Consider the following 16070-nt stretch of genomic DNA (forward strand, 5'->3'; position numbering starts at 1 on the left):
GACCCCAGCACCCTGTCCTAGGGGACAGCCTAACTTGCCCTAACCTATGGCCCGGGGGCTCCAAACCAGAAGGAAAGTTTCTGCCATCTCAGAAAGGGCCAGAACGTAGGGAAGGGAAACAGACATTTTCTCAGACACCTTGGGCTCAGATGAAGCACCGTTCAATGCACATCTACTATGTGCCATCAGATCCCAGCCTGTCTGTGCTCCACACCCTCCCCTGGCTCCCGGCCACACTTTAGAATGGACTCCAAACTGCTAATCTGACCGTGCCTACAAGCCCTGAGCAGTCGGGCCCCTGCCTGCCTGAACTGTCTCTCCCCTCTCACCAGCAATGCCTTTTTCCTAAAATAGGCCCACTCCCCATCCTGCCTTAGGACCTGCCCTCACTGTCCCCTTGCCCAACCCACTTCCTGCAGAGCTTGATACAGCTGGCTCCAGGGTGCTGGAGCCCATTGTTAAATATTCAGGAATTTTGCAATCCGGCTGACAGCTGACATCACTTTGGTGGCTTGAAATTAGGAGTATTTACACCACGGGAATCAGCAGATGCTGCATATCAGAGCATTTATTTTTCTCTCCCCCTACCCCAGAGAGCCAGGTGTTTAAAAGTAGAGTCACCAGAACACTAGTGGCTGGCTCCTCGTCATCACTCAGGGATTCTACTTCACCGTCACTGCCTCTCAGAGACCTTCCTGGTGGCCCAGACTAGGAACTCTCACGCACATCCCCTCTTCTAATTCTCTGCGTTCTTCTTTGTTGTCTGTCATTCGGCCCCTCCCCTAGAATGTAAACTCCATGAGGGCAGGGCATTTGTCTTTCTCCCCACTGCATCCCACCACTTAGAACAGCATCGCCATGTGGTTAAGTGCTTGGGAGTGTTTGTTGAATGAATAAATATGCCAGCCCTCTTGAATATAGACTATGCTGCCTAGAAAGTTTTGAGTATTTTTTTTTTTCTTTGAGACAAGGTCTCACTTTGTTGCCCAGGCAGGAGTGCAGTGGTGTGATCACAACTGACTGCAGCCTCAACCTCCCAGGCTCAGATGATCCTCCCACCTCAGCCTCCCAGGTAGCTGGGACTACAGGTGTGCGCCACCATGGCCAGCTAATTTTTTGTGTTTTTTGTAGAGACAGGGTCTCACTTGTTGCCCAGGCTGGTCTCGAACTCCTGGGCTCAAGTGATCCAGCAGCCTTGGCCTCCCAAAATGCTGGGATTACAAGCATGAGCTACCATGCCCAGCCCTGAGTATTATTTTGAACCTAACCTCAATCACTCACTGTAGTTCAGAGTTTCTCAATCTTAGCGCTATTCACATTTGGGCCTGGAAAGGAGAGTAGTGAGGCCTGTCCTGTGCATTGTAGGACATTGAGCAGCATCCCTGGCCTCCACCCATCAGGGACCCATAGCATTCTTCCTCCCTGCAGCCATGACAACCAAAGATCTCTCTAGACATTGCCAAGTATGCCCTGGGGTGGGGGGCAATATTGCCCCGGGGTGAAGAGCATTCCCACTACCCTGTGGGAAGGGTGTTACTCTTCCCAGTTTGTAGCCAGGGACACTGAGGCCCAGAGAGGAACTGGACATGTCCAAGAGTCCCACATGGGAACAGAATAGCTACCTTCTGGCTGACACCAAAGCCCATGCTCTCACCAACCTGTCCAGATGCTCAGGCCCCACAGCAACCCTCTGAGAGGGTCCCAAGAATTATACCTATGTAACAGGTGAGGAAACTGAGGCTCAGAGAGGTGAATCACCTGCCCAGAGTCACACAGCACACAAGTGGCAGAGCCAGGATTCGATCCCAGGCTTGTCTGCCTCCTAAACCCTCCCACTGTCTCCTGGGGCAGGGACGCTCATTCACTCTCAAGCTCTCTTTCTCTCTCTCTCTCTTGCTCTTGCTATCTCTGTTCAGCCCGAGCCTGCCAGGTTCCTGAGGCCCCACCTGAGTTGCCAGACGCAGGGGTTTAATTTTTCTGTTGCTGGCTCCCAGACTGTTTATGGTTGACTCGGGCTCCTGGCAAAATGATCAGGGGCCGGGGACCAGCTCATCTCATGGATTCCCTCCACAAGAAGGCTGACCATTACTCACACATATCAGGGAACTATTCCTTGGGGGGCACAGGGAGAGCTGTCGGGTGGTAAAAAATACCTTGGCGCTACCATCCCACTGCTAGGAACAGGTGCCCGATGGTGGCAGGCTGTGACCAGACCACAGGGTCTGAATGCCCCGAACAAGGAGAAGGTCTGCACATATAATCCTCCCCTCCCTTCCCCGGCCCCACACCGGCCCAATAGTGAGGCCTGAAATTGCTGATGCAGGGGCAGTGGGTTCCAGCCTGGCCCCGCCCTATGACATTGTGACATTTACTGAGCAAGTCCCCAGTGCCAGGCCCGGGGCTAAGTGCCTGAAGTACAGCCTGGCATCGTTTCCCCTCCAGCCTGCACCACTTGCTAGCCAATCTGTGCCTTTCATTTCTTCATCCCTAAGATGGGACAAACAATAGCGACAATGCCACCATGCACTTCCTAGGTTCACTGATGCCCTATATACGAACCACCTGGTATATAGTCAGTGCTCAGTAAAATCTGGTGCTGGCATATAGTACTTTCTCTGTGTTAAGCAGGCTTCTGAGTATCAACTCATATATACATTAACTTGCTGAATCCTTCTAGCTCCATGAGGCGGGAACTATTATTATTCTCTTTCACCGATGAGGAAATGAAGGAACAGAAAGATTAAGTAACCTGCCCAAGGACACACAGCCAGGAACTGGAATTGCTGGGGTTTGAACCCAGGTAGTCTGGCTTCAAAGCCTGTGCCCTTAGTCACATAATTATAATGCTAGCTAAAACATTACTATTTGGTCCTCACAATATTTCTGTGAGGTACACACTTTTTTTTTCCTCTTGTCAATTTTATCTATGAGGAAAGAAAGCTGGGAGCAGTGAAGTGGCTTGTCTGAGATCGCCCAGCTCAGAAGAATCAAAACGCCAGGGCTGAAACCCACAGCAACCATCTGACAGGCTATGGTGCTACTGTGGCTTCCCCAAGGTCAAGAATTCTCTCCTGCACGATGTCCACCTCCACAAGAGGAAGGGAACAAGGGCTGCCATCACCAACCACCAACCAGGGGATGTACGTCGTGCTGCTTTTTTTTTTTTTTTTTCTTGAGACAGAGTCTTGCTCTGTTGCCCAGGCTGGAGTGCAGTGGTGTGATCTTGGCTCACTGCAACCTCCACCTCCCGAGTTCAAGCAATTCTCCTGCCTCAGCCTCCTGAGTAGCTGGGATTACAGACACCCACCACACCCCACTCATTTTTGTATTTTTAGTAGAGATGGGATTTTACCATGTTGGCCATGCTGGTCTCGAACTCCTGACCTCAGGTGATCCACTTGCCTCAGCTTCCCAAAGTGCTGGGATTACAGGCCTGAGACACCGTGCCCGGCCCTGTCATGGTGCTTTTTAAAAAGGCTTGGAAACCTCTAGTTTAAGAAGACCCAGTTCTGGTCTGCACGAGGCTTAGCCAGATAAAATCAAATCCTAGCTCTCAGGTGAGGGCATTGAGGGGCAGGAAGGGAAGCCCAAGGCCAAAGGTCAACTATAGTCCTGTCCTGGCTCTGCGCCTGTGCTGTGTGACCTTGGCCAAGTTGCCTGCCCTCTCTGGGCTTTCGTTATCTCAACTGGAAAATGTTGTAGGGGAGGGGCATAAAAAACAGGAGAAGGTCTTTCCCATTCTAGAATTCTACCTAAACTTTCACGTCAGTGCCATATTGATAGTGAAAAACCACAAGCTTGTGTTTTAGATGTTCACCTACTACAATGTCACAGGGTCTATCACTGTCAAGTCTGGACGCCTAAGCTGCCAAGGCGAGTCCGAATATCTCCACGTACACACACCCAGGCAGGGAAAACTGGGTCAGCAGACACTGGCCCATGGCGGCCAGTGCAACAAGCTCTCAAAGACTTTCCACGATGATGCTGCCGCAGGCTCCTGCTGGTCTGCCTGAAGTCAGCCTTCTAAGAAGTTCTGAATTTCCATTCCTCCCAAAATGGCCACAGAGGCCTTGGCAGAGAGCCGGCCCCTGAGAACTGTCCCTCAGAGGGTACTCGGGAGCTGGAAGCAGCCCCTTTCCCAGAAGTCATATAAAGGGGAGCAGGACTGGGGACCCTGGATCTCCCCTGCAGTCATACAGAAGCCAGGAGCAGGGGATGCACCTAGGGGATCACAGGCACTCCCAGGGAGCAGGGAACTGAGCCTCCTCCCAGGCCAGGCCAGGCCTGAGTGCACACAGCTCAGATTTCAGGACCAGTTTCTCTGTTTGTTGAAACCGCCAAACACCCCCATATCCACCCAAAATGTGGGCAAACCCAGCCTTTCTCTCTATTTCAGCCTCAATGTGGATGGACTGTCAAAAAACACAACCGCCATTACCATCCGCTACACAATCTAATGTCAAAAATTTCAGACGCAGAGGAGGGAAGGTAGGGGCCTGCTGAGAACTAGGACACCAGTTTTTGCAGGCTTAAAAACAGATCAATTTTACTCTAAAGTTTAAAATGAAACATGTTCTTGTTTGGGGAAAGAATTTCATTAGGGGGAAAATATAATATAAAAATACCCATTTAGAAAGAATGTGCTATTAATTCTTAGCACTCTATGCAGAGGGGAAAATTGCATTTTTATCTAAATGGTTTTTCTGCATAAGCCATTTACAATATTCTTTGCCTGTCTGTAATAGGCCCTGCTACCATTAGTACTGGGACAACCAGGCTGAGGGCTGAAATCGCCCTCAAACACATTTAATACATAACCTCTGAAAATCTATTCCAACAGGGACCTTAGCGAACAGGCCGGCATTCCTTTTTTTAAGGAAGAAATAAATACTGCTGGGTTGTGGGTCGGGGGGAGTTGGGGAGTGGTGTGCTGATGCCGAAGGAAGGGACAAGATGGTTTAAGTTAAAAACAAATGGTATGAGTCCCTTTAGCCAGATGTAAAATTGCAATCGTTTTTTGGTTGGACGATTGCAACTATTTGATCGCCTGCATCTATATAGATGTGTGTGCTGGCATCCGTCACACACACACACACACACACACACGGGTTTCCATCAAACAAGCAAACAAGGAAAGGATGAAATTTGGGATATGAAAACAAACTATTTTTAAACGCTAAAGCAAACACACCAAGATAGTAATACTGCTATTTTCCCATTAAACCAAGTTTCTCTCAATTTGAAAAGCGAGAATAATCTAAACAATACTTCCAAACAAACTGCTCGGAGTCTGGGTGTTGTGGCCTCCGCCGTTCCTAACAACGGAAAAACCACCTCTGTCGAGAAGCAAAAACACAGGCAGGGATGGGGCCGGCCGCTTCTCCACGTCCGGCCACGTCGCACCAAAGGAGTCCTCCCCCACATCTTACGCCTGGACGCCAAGACGTCTCAAACTTCAAAATGCAATACTTTTTCTTTTTTCCAAAAAGTTTTTTTAAAGTCTTCCAGCTCTTTCTCTCTTCGATTCCCAAAATAACTACTTACTTAATACCAAATGTTGGGGAACTAAATTAGTTCATTAAGGAAATGCAGGGGCCGTGATGGGCACCGAGCGTGGGGGCTCTTGCAACTTCGCTGCCATAAGCCAGAACGCCTCTGGCTGCTCTCTTCCGGCTTTACCTAGCCCATAAATTCTTCCTTTAAAACCAGGAGTCTAGAAATGTCATAATTATAGCTGATACAGGTAACAGGTGTGCCCCCCCCCCCATGGCCCCTCCCAGCCCCACCACGGCCATCCAGACAAGCCTCTGGAAGATTTAGTGGTCTTGCCTGGGGTGTCGTAATTACCGGAAACGACTCCAGTTTTAAGGGTTAGATAAAGACCCTCTCCAAATTTAAGGCCAGACACCAATGTCCATTAGACTTTAACGGGCCCACATAAAAAAAGAAATTGTATCCTCATCTCTCCAAATGCCTGTTTCCTCAGCGCCTTCAGTTCATTTCAGGCTGGCTCAGCGCCGCAAAGACTCCGTCTGGCCCTCACTCTGCAAAGGCAAGGCCTTGGTGGGAACCGACGAGATGAGCGAGGAATTAAGCAAATGGTGGGGGGTGCCGAAAACACCATTTCTCAAAAACTGTTATGGCCGAACCCTGGCATTTTGATGGTTGTTTTTTGAGTGGAATTTTAGCCCATCTTCTGAAGGCAGAGAGACAGGAAGGCTGTGGGGAGCCCAGAGAGGAAGAGGGGGGCCCCCAAAGAAGCCAGGCTGAAGTGCTCGCACCATCAAAATGACACATGCTCCCCTTTACAGACTCAGTGTTAGGAAAGGCCAAAGCCGAGGGCTGTTTTGCTTTGTTTTTCCTTTTCTCAGCTTCCGAGACTTATGCATACTTTTTCTTCCTTCTTTGGAAGTCAAACGATGCATTTCTTAAAAGTTAAACACACACACACATCCTCCTACCACCACCACCACCATGTGTCAAGGAAGCAGCATAAAAGGTACTGCAAAGAGGTTGAAGATTCCCAACTGTCCACCCATGTGCAGAGACCTCTGGCCCACACGAGTGCTCAACTCCCAGTCAATTAAGAATTAATGCTGGGAAACTCTCAGGGTCGGAGACCCAAGGCACCAGAAGGAAGCCCGTGTTCTTTGGCCGTCTCCAAGGCTCTGGGAGGCTGGGTTTGCTCAACGACTGGGCTTTTTCTCCCTCCTCCTGGACGAGTGATGGTGAAAGGCGCCACTTGCCTCCTCTTCCTGTCCTGAGGAGGTGGTGGGAACCTAGACTACTGGTGGCCATTATTCTATGCCAGGCAATCCGGGCCCATTAATGCCCGTGCACACACGCACGCACACACACACACACACACACACACTCTTGTAATCCCAGCAAAATGCTTCACAGGCGCTGAGCACAAAATAAATGCTTATTAACTAAACTGACCCAAAATAGTGAAATGTACAAGTAAATTAATCATGCCTTTCCCCGAGGCCTAACAGGATTACAAATTCGGCAAAAATTGACCGCACGGAGATCAATACGCGTCTACTTCAAACTGAACGAGGCCAAAACTTTGCATGAGCTTCTTCTTGGGGGAGAAAATTATTTTTTCATTTCTTATTAAGACTTCTCAGGCCTGTGTGGTATGTGTGCACGTGCACGTGCGTGTGTGCACGCAAGCAAAGCCCGGCAAAAGGCATTCAAAGCTTTCTGCCCAGACGATTTAGAAATAGTCATGGCATAAGGATCGTGAAATTGCTCCTGTTCTAAAAAGCCAAATTTTGATCTGCAGCCTCCCTTCCCTCAAATACTAAACAATCGCCAAAAGTTACATTGCAGGGGATGAAAATGGCCAATTTGTTTTTAGTCAATTAGGTCTCACTGCAAAAGCATTAAGGGCTTCTGAAGGCTGGGCCTGGGGTCTCCTGGAAGGGAGGAAAGAAGAGACTCAATTTCTCCAGCTCCTTTCCACACTTGGCTTATCTCAAGTCAGGGAAATCTTCCTCTTGCTGGATTTGTCACTTACTTTGGTCCCCTTTTTGCCTACCATTCAGAGAAAGGAAAAATATATATATTGTGTGGGAGGGCATCATGGGGCACACTTGCATTTCAAGGCATTGGGACCTGCCTACAAGGTCTGTGAAAGCCAAGATCATCCCTGAGGGTCTTGCTAGGAGGGAAGCCTTAGTGGCCACCTTACAGGATCACCAGGGGAAAGGTCACTCCCTTTTCCCACCCCCATCATCCCTCTTTTATGGAAGGATCTGGGCCTCAAGGGACCAGCTCCTCTGCAGGAATTGGCCACAGGCACGTCTGGGTCTTGACCTACCCAGGGCCCATCTGGGTCTTCATCCCCTTGAGCCTGCCTTGGCCACTAACTCAACAGAAACGGGTCCTGACTGCTAACAGATCCACAATGCGGTCATCCAGTCTCAGGCTGGGTCCTCCGGATCTACCTCCCCCATGCATGTGCAGCGATGTGGGAGCCCCGAGCCCCACAGGGAAAGCTTGGGCAAGAACCTTCTGTCCTTTGTGACGGCCGACACCAGCCGCCAAGTAATTCATACACCCTCAGCCTAGCCCAGGTGATGTTGTTATAAATGAATTCCACATTTATAAATTATTTTCCACTCGCGAACCCCAAGAGTCAGTAAACGACACTTCAACTCATGTTGACGCATTTCTCCCTGCCCCATCCGTCCCTCTGCCATGCCCCTATCCTGAGAAAATACGCCGCACCCCAATTTCCATCTAGTCTTCCTCACTGGAGGTGCTTCTCTCTCTGCCTTCTGATTTATTTGGAAATGAGGACCTACAGTGTCCACATCAGGATCGGGGCCCTAAAACTTGCAAGGACGTTTTCAAACAGCACACAGGGACCAGGAAGAACCCACTAACTTCCCAGCAAATTCTCAACCAACCCCTGCTTTCTCTGGAAGACTGAGCTTTGGGGATTTCAAAGCAGGCTAGGTTTTCTGCCGACTTCCCCACCCCTTCTCTGATCATAAGATGGTCCCTCAGAAGTATTTTACTCCTGGTGATCGCTGCCAATCACTCAACAATGCTTGTGTTCCAAGATCCAAGGGCGTCTGAAAACACTGCTTCACAGTAACTGAAAAGGGTCATATCTTTTTTTTTTTTTTGACACCTTATCCTTCCCTGAATGACTGGATGAGCAAGAAGCTATGTGTGTGTGTGTGCGTGTGTGTGTGTGCACACACGTGTGTACGCATGTGCGCATGCGTGGAGGGGTTCACTTATTAACTGTCATCTCACGTTCCAGGAGTTCCCAAATAGGACCAAGAAAACCAGACCAGGCACACACTGGGGCCCTCAATTTTGACGCAGAGAGATTTCTCCTAGTCATACCACGCAAAACGAGTGGCATCAGAAAGACCCCCCCAGACGGTGTCACTCCAGGGAAATTTTTGTCCCAAGTGTTGAGATCAAACAAAACCATCATGCCCAAAACTCTTTAAATTCTTCTCAGCACTGAGAAGAAAAAAACTACTTTTAAATCCTCACAATTGAATGCATCAATGGGCCACTTAGTTCTCATGAGTCAGGCTGCTCCAAGAGCGAGCAGGAAAAACAAAGCTGCAAGGGTGCCTCAGCACCAAAGTTAGTCCACGTTTCCTCCAAAGACATGACCATGGCCATATACTTCTGAGTAACTATGCAGATTGTTTTTGAGACATGCAGGATAAAAACAAGACCTGGTTCTCTTGTGGGTATCTTTGAAGTCCCCAACTTTCCAAAGATCTTCTATAGCAATGGGTCCCAAATACGCCTCCGCCAAGGGGTCTCCCTGTTTCCCTAAACTATTTCCCAACACACCTTGCATCTCCCAAACCAAATACCAGCATAGGTAAGTCAAACTGTAGCCCAAGAAACCGAGATAGACAGAAGGAGCAAAATCCTAGGAGCAAACATTTTGGGGGAGTCCAAGATTTTCCACAGAGGGATCAAAGATGGGAATAAGATGGAAGCTTCTGGGCACATAGTTGATCCTATAAACTCCAGGGGAAGTAGGGCAAGGTGAGTTCGCTGGACTCAGAGCTTTCAAGATGAGAACACAAAAACGTGATTTCCCTCAACAATGTGAGTTTATATGGGAATGTTTATTGGGGAATTTTTTCTCCCTTTTTGGACAAGTCCATTCCATGGAAGATGTTCCTTCTGGGACATTCACAGAGAGCCAGCATGTTATTACAAATGCTCTAAGACCTCCAAACTGCTAGATTCAGTTGCCTTATGTTTAAAGGGCATTTGGGTCCCTACGATGATGCGTAAATCGTGAAAAGATACACATGCAATCACTATAAAGTTCTCTCTGCTCCGGCTTCTCAAGGAAGTGGTGATTATGAAATCCCACCAGCTTTCTCAGCCTAGAGAGAATGACAATTTGGGATGCTGTGGCTATGACAAGTCCTGACTCAGGAGGTACCTAGGGTGCCAGTCCAATACGGTCTTGTCAGGCCCAAACTGGAAGCTATCGGGAACCCAGTTTCAACCCCTTGGATTTCAAGACTGGGAGAAACCCATGGCCATTTCTCCCCTCTGTGCCCTTTTGGGCAAACACCAGGTTGGGAGCAGACACTTCACTGGCTGCTCAAACCTCGGAGGCTGCTGATTAAAATGAAGGCCGGCACACAAAGCGGGTCTCAGCATCCTATAATAATTACATCCCGAGAATATGATGCCTTTCAAAAGTCCCTCCCCACACAAGTAAATGAAGCTTAACTCTGCTTCTCAATCCTGGTCACAAAATAAGTTTGGAGGTTTTGCCCCCTGAAGCGCACACTTGGCGGGGTACCATCTCACCCACGCTCTGCAAAGCGGCTGATCACCCAGGTGAGGCTGCATGCTGTCCTGTCATCGGAAGATGGCAGGAAATGACCAGGGCCACCTTCGTGCGGGGTGACCCATCGGGTGCAATGTGCCAGGATCCCAGAACCATCTCTCCTTTTGAGGCCTGTTCACAGTTTCTCGGGGCCCTGGGTGGCTCTGAGCTGGGGACTGTGGCTGAGCTGTTCTGCATCAGGACACAGAGGGTCCCTGCAGGCAGGACCATGACTAATTTGAAAGCCCAGTGTCGTCTCCGCCACGTCGTTGGTACAAAAAGATTACAATAAAGGCTAGGAATTTCCATAAATGAGAAGCAGCGTCCGCTTCCCACAACTGGTGGGGGTAGGTGGGGGGGGAGTAAAGAAGGGGAGGGGGCACTGATTCAAAGATTCCTCTCCTGGCAGGAAACTGGTGTTAGCTGAACTCAGCCAGAGAGACACCTCCACGCACGCTCACACACAAAACCCAGCGAGGGGCGACGTGCGTCTGCTACTGAAATACTCCAGATCAAAGTCACCCACAGCCCAGGAGGCCCGGGAGGCTGAGATTTCGTAATTAGGATCTTCAAAATCCTCCCTCTATTTTTAGGACTCACGCTCATTCAGTCCTTTACAGAATCAGAACCTGTCAGCTAAGGCCATTGAGACTGAAGGGTGAGCTCCTTTCCCCGCTCGCCTTCAGAAAGCAGATTAAGGGTAAACTGGAGGAGTGACTCCAGATTGGATGGAAATACACTCGGCCATGCATATGTATATATGCGGATGCTGGGATGGGGCGAGGGGGAGAGAGGGGGGCTTCTTCACACACTGAACTGCATGGGGCCCTGCTTTGCTCCCCTGAGATACAGACCCAGAGCTTCCACCCACCTCAGCTGTGCTCTTTCGAGCTGGCCCCCAGACCACTTCATTTGGCTCCAGTGTGTGTGAGAAGGCGAGGAGGCTTGAAAAATTTCCTCCAAATGTCCCTCTTCTCAATCACGCACTCATGTATACATCAACATCTCCACCAAGAGCGATCAAATCCCACACTCAAATCTGTCCACCCAAGACGCGCCTAAATATAGACACCGTCCTAAAACAAACACATCGTCGGCAAGTCAAAATCCTGACTTGAGTCAAAATGATGAGGTTGGGCGATCCTGGCCCCTCCAGACCAGAGAACTGGGTGGAACAAGCAGCGGGTAGTGAGAAAAGGACAGAAGGTGAACCCACTGGTTGCAGCCCCCCACCCCCTCCGACAAACAGAGGACCGCTCTGGCATGAGAGGATTTGGTGTTTTTATGTTGCGGTGTGCTTGCGAGGCCTGCTTGCTCCCACACACTCCCCAGACATTTGATCCTATTATATAAAGCTACAGCCTTTTAATCTCTAAAAATAACCAAACAGAGGTAAATACAGTATTCCTTACCAAGAGTGTTTATCTCTCCTAAATGCTTTCGGCAAAGCTGATCACTCCCTGGGCAAAGAACACAATCCGACGTCATTGTCATTCAGGTGGAGAGAAACGGGTCACAAGTGATTCTGCTACATTTTCCAGCATAAAGTGAGTTTAGGAGATCCTGTGAAATCCCAGTGACCCACTCAAGTTGGCCCTTCCACAGTGGGAAGAATTTTCCTCCTCTAATTTCACCTGGTCCTGCCGGACTATTTATTAAAAATGTATATTTTATATCAGCACAGGGTATCAAGTAACTTCTTGGCAAGAGTAGCCGCATTTTCAAAACCTATTAAGATTCTTTGTGGAAATTTAAATACCTCTGTCAGGCAAACAAAATCATATCAGGAATCATAGAATTTCCTTGCTAGAAAGAGAAATTAGATTAACTAACTCTCACTCCTTTCCTAGAAACCTCAATAAACTAGAAGTACATTTCAACAGTTCCTTATTTCCGGTCTGAAGGGGCCTCACAAGAAATCTAAATGAATTTATATTAAAGAAAGCTATACTTGGGGAAAGCCCTTCAATCTATAAAAATTGCATATATATATATATATATATATATATATGAATATATAAATATATTTTGCATATTAGAAAGCAATGGCTATTTAAAATCAAAACAGCCAGAAAACCCAGTGGTAGAAAACCATGACAAGTTCAACACTGCCAGCTTTCAGCCCCTTAAAACATCCTTGTCCTTTATTAATATTTAGTAGAAATGTATGATTGCAGATGTGTGTTAGGTTGGGGTTTTATGTCAGGAGGCGGGCAAAGTAGACAGGTTTATTACAGCCATGAAATATTAAACAAGCACCAAAGAACAGTAGTTTGATGTCCTGGGATATCCAGGGAGCAGGGAGGCCCAAACGTCAGCTGCACAAAGGGGGCCCTATCTGTTTACATTATCCCTTATTAACACCTGCGAAGTTTTGGGTTACATCTTCCGGAGGCGCAAAAGTCACATGAAGGCATACAACTCGTGCTGGGTAATTTCACAGGGAAACAGGATTGCAAAGCTCTTTGCCTTCCCCCAAACAAGTTCAAATGAGCCTTAAAAATTCTCTCAGGAAAACAGTGCTTTGCTCTGAGGCTAGGACCTACCTGCCCCCCCGCCCCAAGTCTGCCCTATGTCTAAAGAAATTCCATGTTCAAATCTTGCCTGCCTAGGATTGCTCAGTGCTGTTACTGTGTTCTGACTGCAACACTGAGAGAAGCATGAAATTCCAAAAATTTCTCTGGCATCACTGTAAAAATATCATACTTCCAAAAAGGGCAGGATTGCTTGCAGAGTGTGTACCGAGACTGCTCCCATTTCAATGTATGTGAAAGAGTACTTCAAGACTGCCCTGGGTTTCAAGATAGAGCTACCAGGGGAAAGGAGGTTTGGCAAAGATAAACGTATTACAGAATACGGTTAATTCAACTTTTGAAAATTGTAAGGGGCAGGAGGGCAGAAAACGTACTTTTTCCAACTTAATATGCATTATCTATAATCTATCATTATCTCTCCTCTCTGTGTTGAAATTCTTCCGTAGCCACACACCTATTACAAAGATAGGCGGATGATTTTGCAAACTCTTTTTAAATTCATATAATTCTCACCAATTTAATTGATGTTTGAATAGGCCCAAACTCAGGCTGGGTTTTGTTTTTTGTTGTTTTTTTTTTTCCTTTCCACAATCTCACCCTTCCCCCACCACAACTTTGTACAAATAGAGCCTCATGCTCAGAGGTAAAGTTGCATTATATAAAAGTTGTTGGGTGGGTTGATTAAGAAGTCAAGAGAAGCATGATTTGGAGAGACTAGCTAGATTTCCTGGCTTAAAAAAATCATCATCCCATGTGATGTTGGCCTAGACTTTGCGAGAACGACAACTTGCCAGTCAAGTTCCCTCCCCTCCAAAGGACATCTCAAGCCCATAAGACAATCTGGGCACGTCCCAGTGGCTGCACGCCTTGTACAGTTCTGAAGACTTATTCGTTCCCTCCAATCCGAGCACGGATCATTTTGTTAAATACCGACTAGTATTTTGTCATTGGAGCGAAGAATTTCAGAAACGGTGTTAATATTTAATCACATTAGTACTGGCATGTTTTACGGCGTGACAAAATAAAATATCATTACAAAAATGGGCTTTGCCTGCAAGGGGGGTAGAAAAAAAAATGCTGGGGCTGGTACCTAGAGAAGGTCTATTCAAAGCCATTGGACACCACTGCTAAAGGCTAATGGGACCATGAGCATGTTTTTAAAGGAAAAGCAGAACATTTTGCTATGATTTTTTTTTTCTGTCTCTATTTCGAAGTGGCACACTTCACTCTGATTTTCAGTGAGGGGACTCAGGGGCCTGTAGAAAGCTCTGTGTACCTATTTATACAACGTGTGCAGATGGAACTACAGGGTGCTATCATAATGAAAAGTTTAATCATCCTTATTTACTACCAGTAAGGGAGCAGGATTCAGATGCGGATACCTTATAAAGCCTTAACTAGCAACCCCAAGGCTACAGAAGCTTCGAGTGACCTCAATTCGCTGCTTTATCGAGGAAACTGTCCTTCCCACACCACAGAGTAGAAAACAAAGGAGGTCAAGTGGGTGTCCCTGCTGGTGCTTATAAGACAGCCAGCCCTGCTGGTCCCTGATGGAAGTCCCTGTTGCCCCACGTGCAGGGGAGGGCTTCCTTTAGCTTACAGGAGAAATAAACCCTAAAGTGACTAGCATCTGTTTCTAAAAAATATTTTCATTCATCTGACTGTGATGATGACACAAACAAAACATTTCTTTGGTGACATTTCTTCATTCACAGCCTGCATCTTCATCTCTAAAGGAAGGACTGGAAAGGGGATGGGGAGAGACATCTTCTAAAAATCTCATTAAAATGACCCTATACCTGTCCACCTAGTCTATGAAGGCCCTTTAAAAGACTTGAAGATGAAGTGCTACTGTTTTTCCTTAAATGGATTCTTTAAATCAGGGTTTTTTTTTTTTTAACTTTTCTCACCTCATTTTGGCCAATATGTTCTTAATTACTAGGAGTGGGAGGGGAGGATGAGAAGGGGAAGGGGGAGGGGCGGCCAGGCCAGGCTAGGTAGAAGTGACAGGGGCTGAGATTTGTGCTAACCAGCTATTGATCGGGCCAGATCGAGATGTTGTGTACAAGAAAATAAAGGGGTGGGGGGAGCAAGCAGGAGGCTGTGTCCAACTCGATTTTAAAAAGGGGGGGGAAAAAAGGGAGAAGAAGCTGAGGGTCCCAAACTAACCAATTTATGGCCTTGCCTGGGAGAAGCCTGGAGAATGCTGATGCTGGCCGCAGCGTCTGCTGTGCATGCTAAACACCCGGCTTCAAATGAGAGAGTGCGTCCCGGGCGTCCTGGGCTGGGCAGTAACCGCGGAACAAAGAGAAAAAGCAGAGAGGCCGCATTCATGAATGAGAAAACCTAAGCGGGAAAGCTACCCGGGATGCGCGCCTTGAAAGCCCCAAGTTCTGAACCACCCAACTCCCAGCCCACTCCCGCTTCCTCTCCTCTTGCCTCCCCCAGCCCCCATGCCATTCTCCTAAAACCTACCCTCACCTTAAATCCAGGGTCAAGACATGGCAGGATGTGGGGAGGATGAGGGAAACGAAGGCAGAGGAGGAAAGAACTGTAAAAGAGGGCAAGAATTGCACTGAGGGGGGACACATTTTCAAAAACAAGGTTAAAATGCCAGCCACTGGTTCCATGGTGATAGTCTGTCTAGGGAAACCAAGGGAATTCAACTATAGTTTAAAAGAAAAACATAGAAAGAAAAAAATGATGTTACCTGATTTTAAGAAGCCATTAGATATATATAGATACATATATAGACACACATACCTATATATACACCTATATATATATACACACACACACGCACACGCACTTTATATACAGACATTTTAAACCTCCATTCAGATAAAATAAATATCTACGGCAACCCAGTCATCCTTAGGTTAAAAAGAACTGTTATTACTTTAACTGGAATGGCAGCCCATTTACTAACCCCACCCCACCCACCTTAAAGGCCTCCAGGCCTGGTGGGGAGGGGGTGCTTAGAATGCAAACGAAAGCTGGGACAGGACATCTGTCACCAAAGCCAAGCGAGATATTGACAAACACGGATCCTTTGTGTCTTAAGAGTATATATCCATATCCCCATACACAAATGATGTCCAAGCCGACCCCACCCCAGCACTTCCCCTCCCCAACCCCACCAAATGTCAAGGGGATGCACCCTGAAAAGGTTCCCTGCCTCCTGCAACCCCCAC

The 16070-nt window shown here is 47.7% G+C and overlaps 1 protein-coding gene across 1 annotated transcript in view; it reads right to left on the reverse strand.

Moving 5' to 3' along the window:
- The window catches only part of MN1 (MN1 proto-oncogene, transcriptional regulator), a 62170-nt gene that overhangs the window by 31706 nt on the left and 14394 nt on the right, over nt 1-16070 (reverse strand). The gene's annotated exons all lie outside the window — the stretch shown is intronic.

The sequence above is a fragment of the Pan troglodytes genome, chromosome 23 (genome assembly GCF_028858775.2).
Source record: "Pan troglodytes isolate AG18354 chromosome 23, NHGRI_mPanTro3-v2.0_pri, whole genome shotgun sequence".
Classification (NCBI taxonomy): Eukaryota; Metazoa; Chordata; class Mammalia; order Primates; family Hominidae; genus Pan; species Pan troglodytes.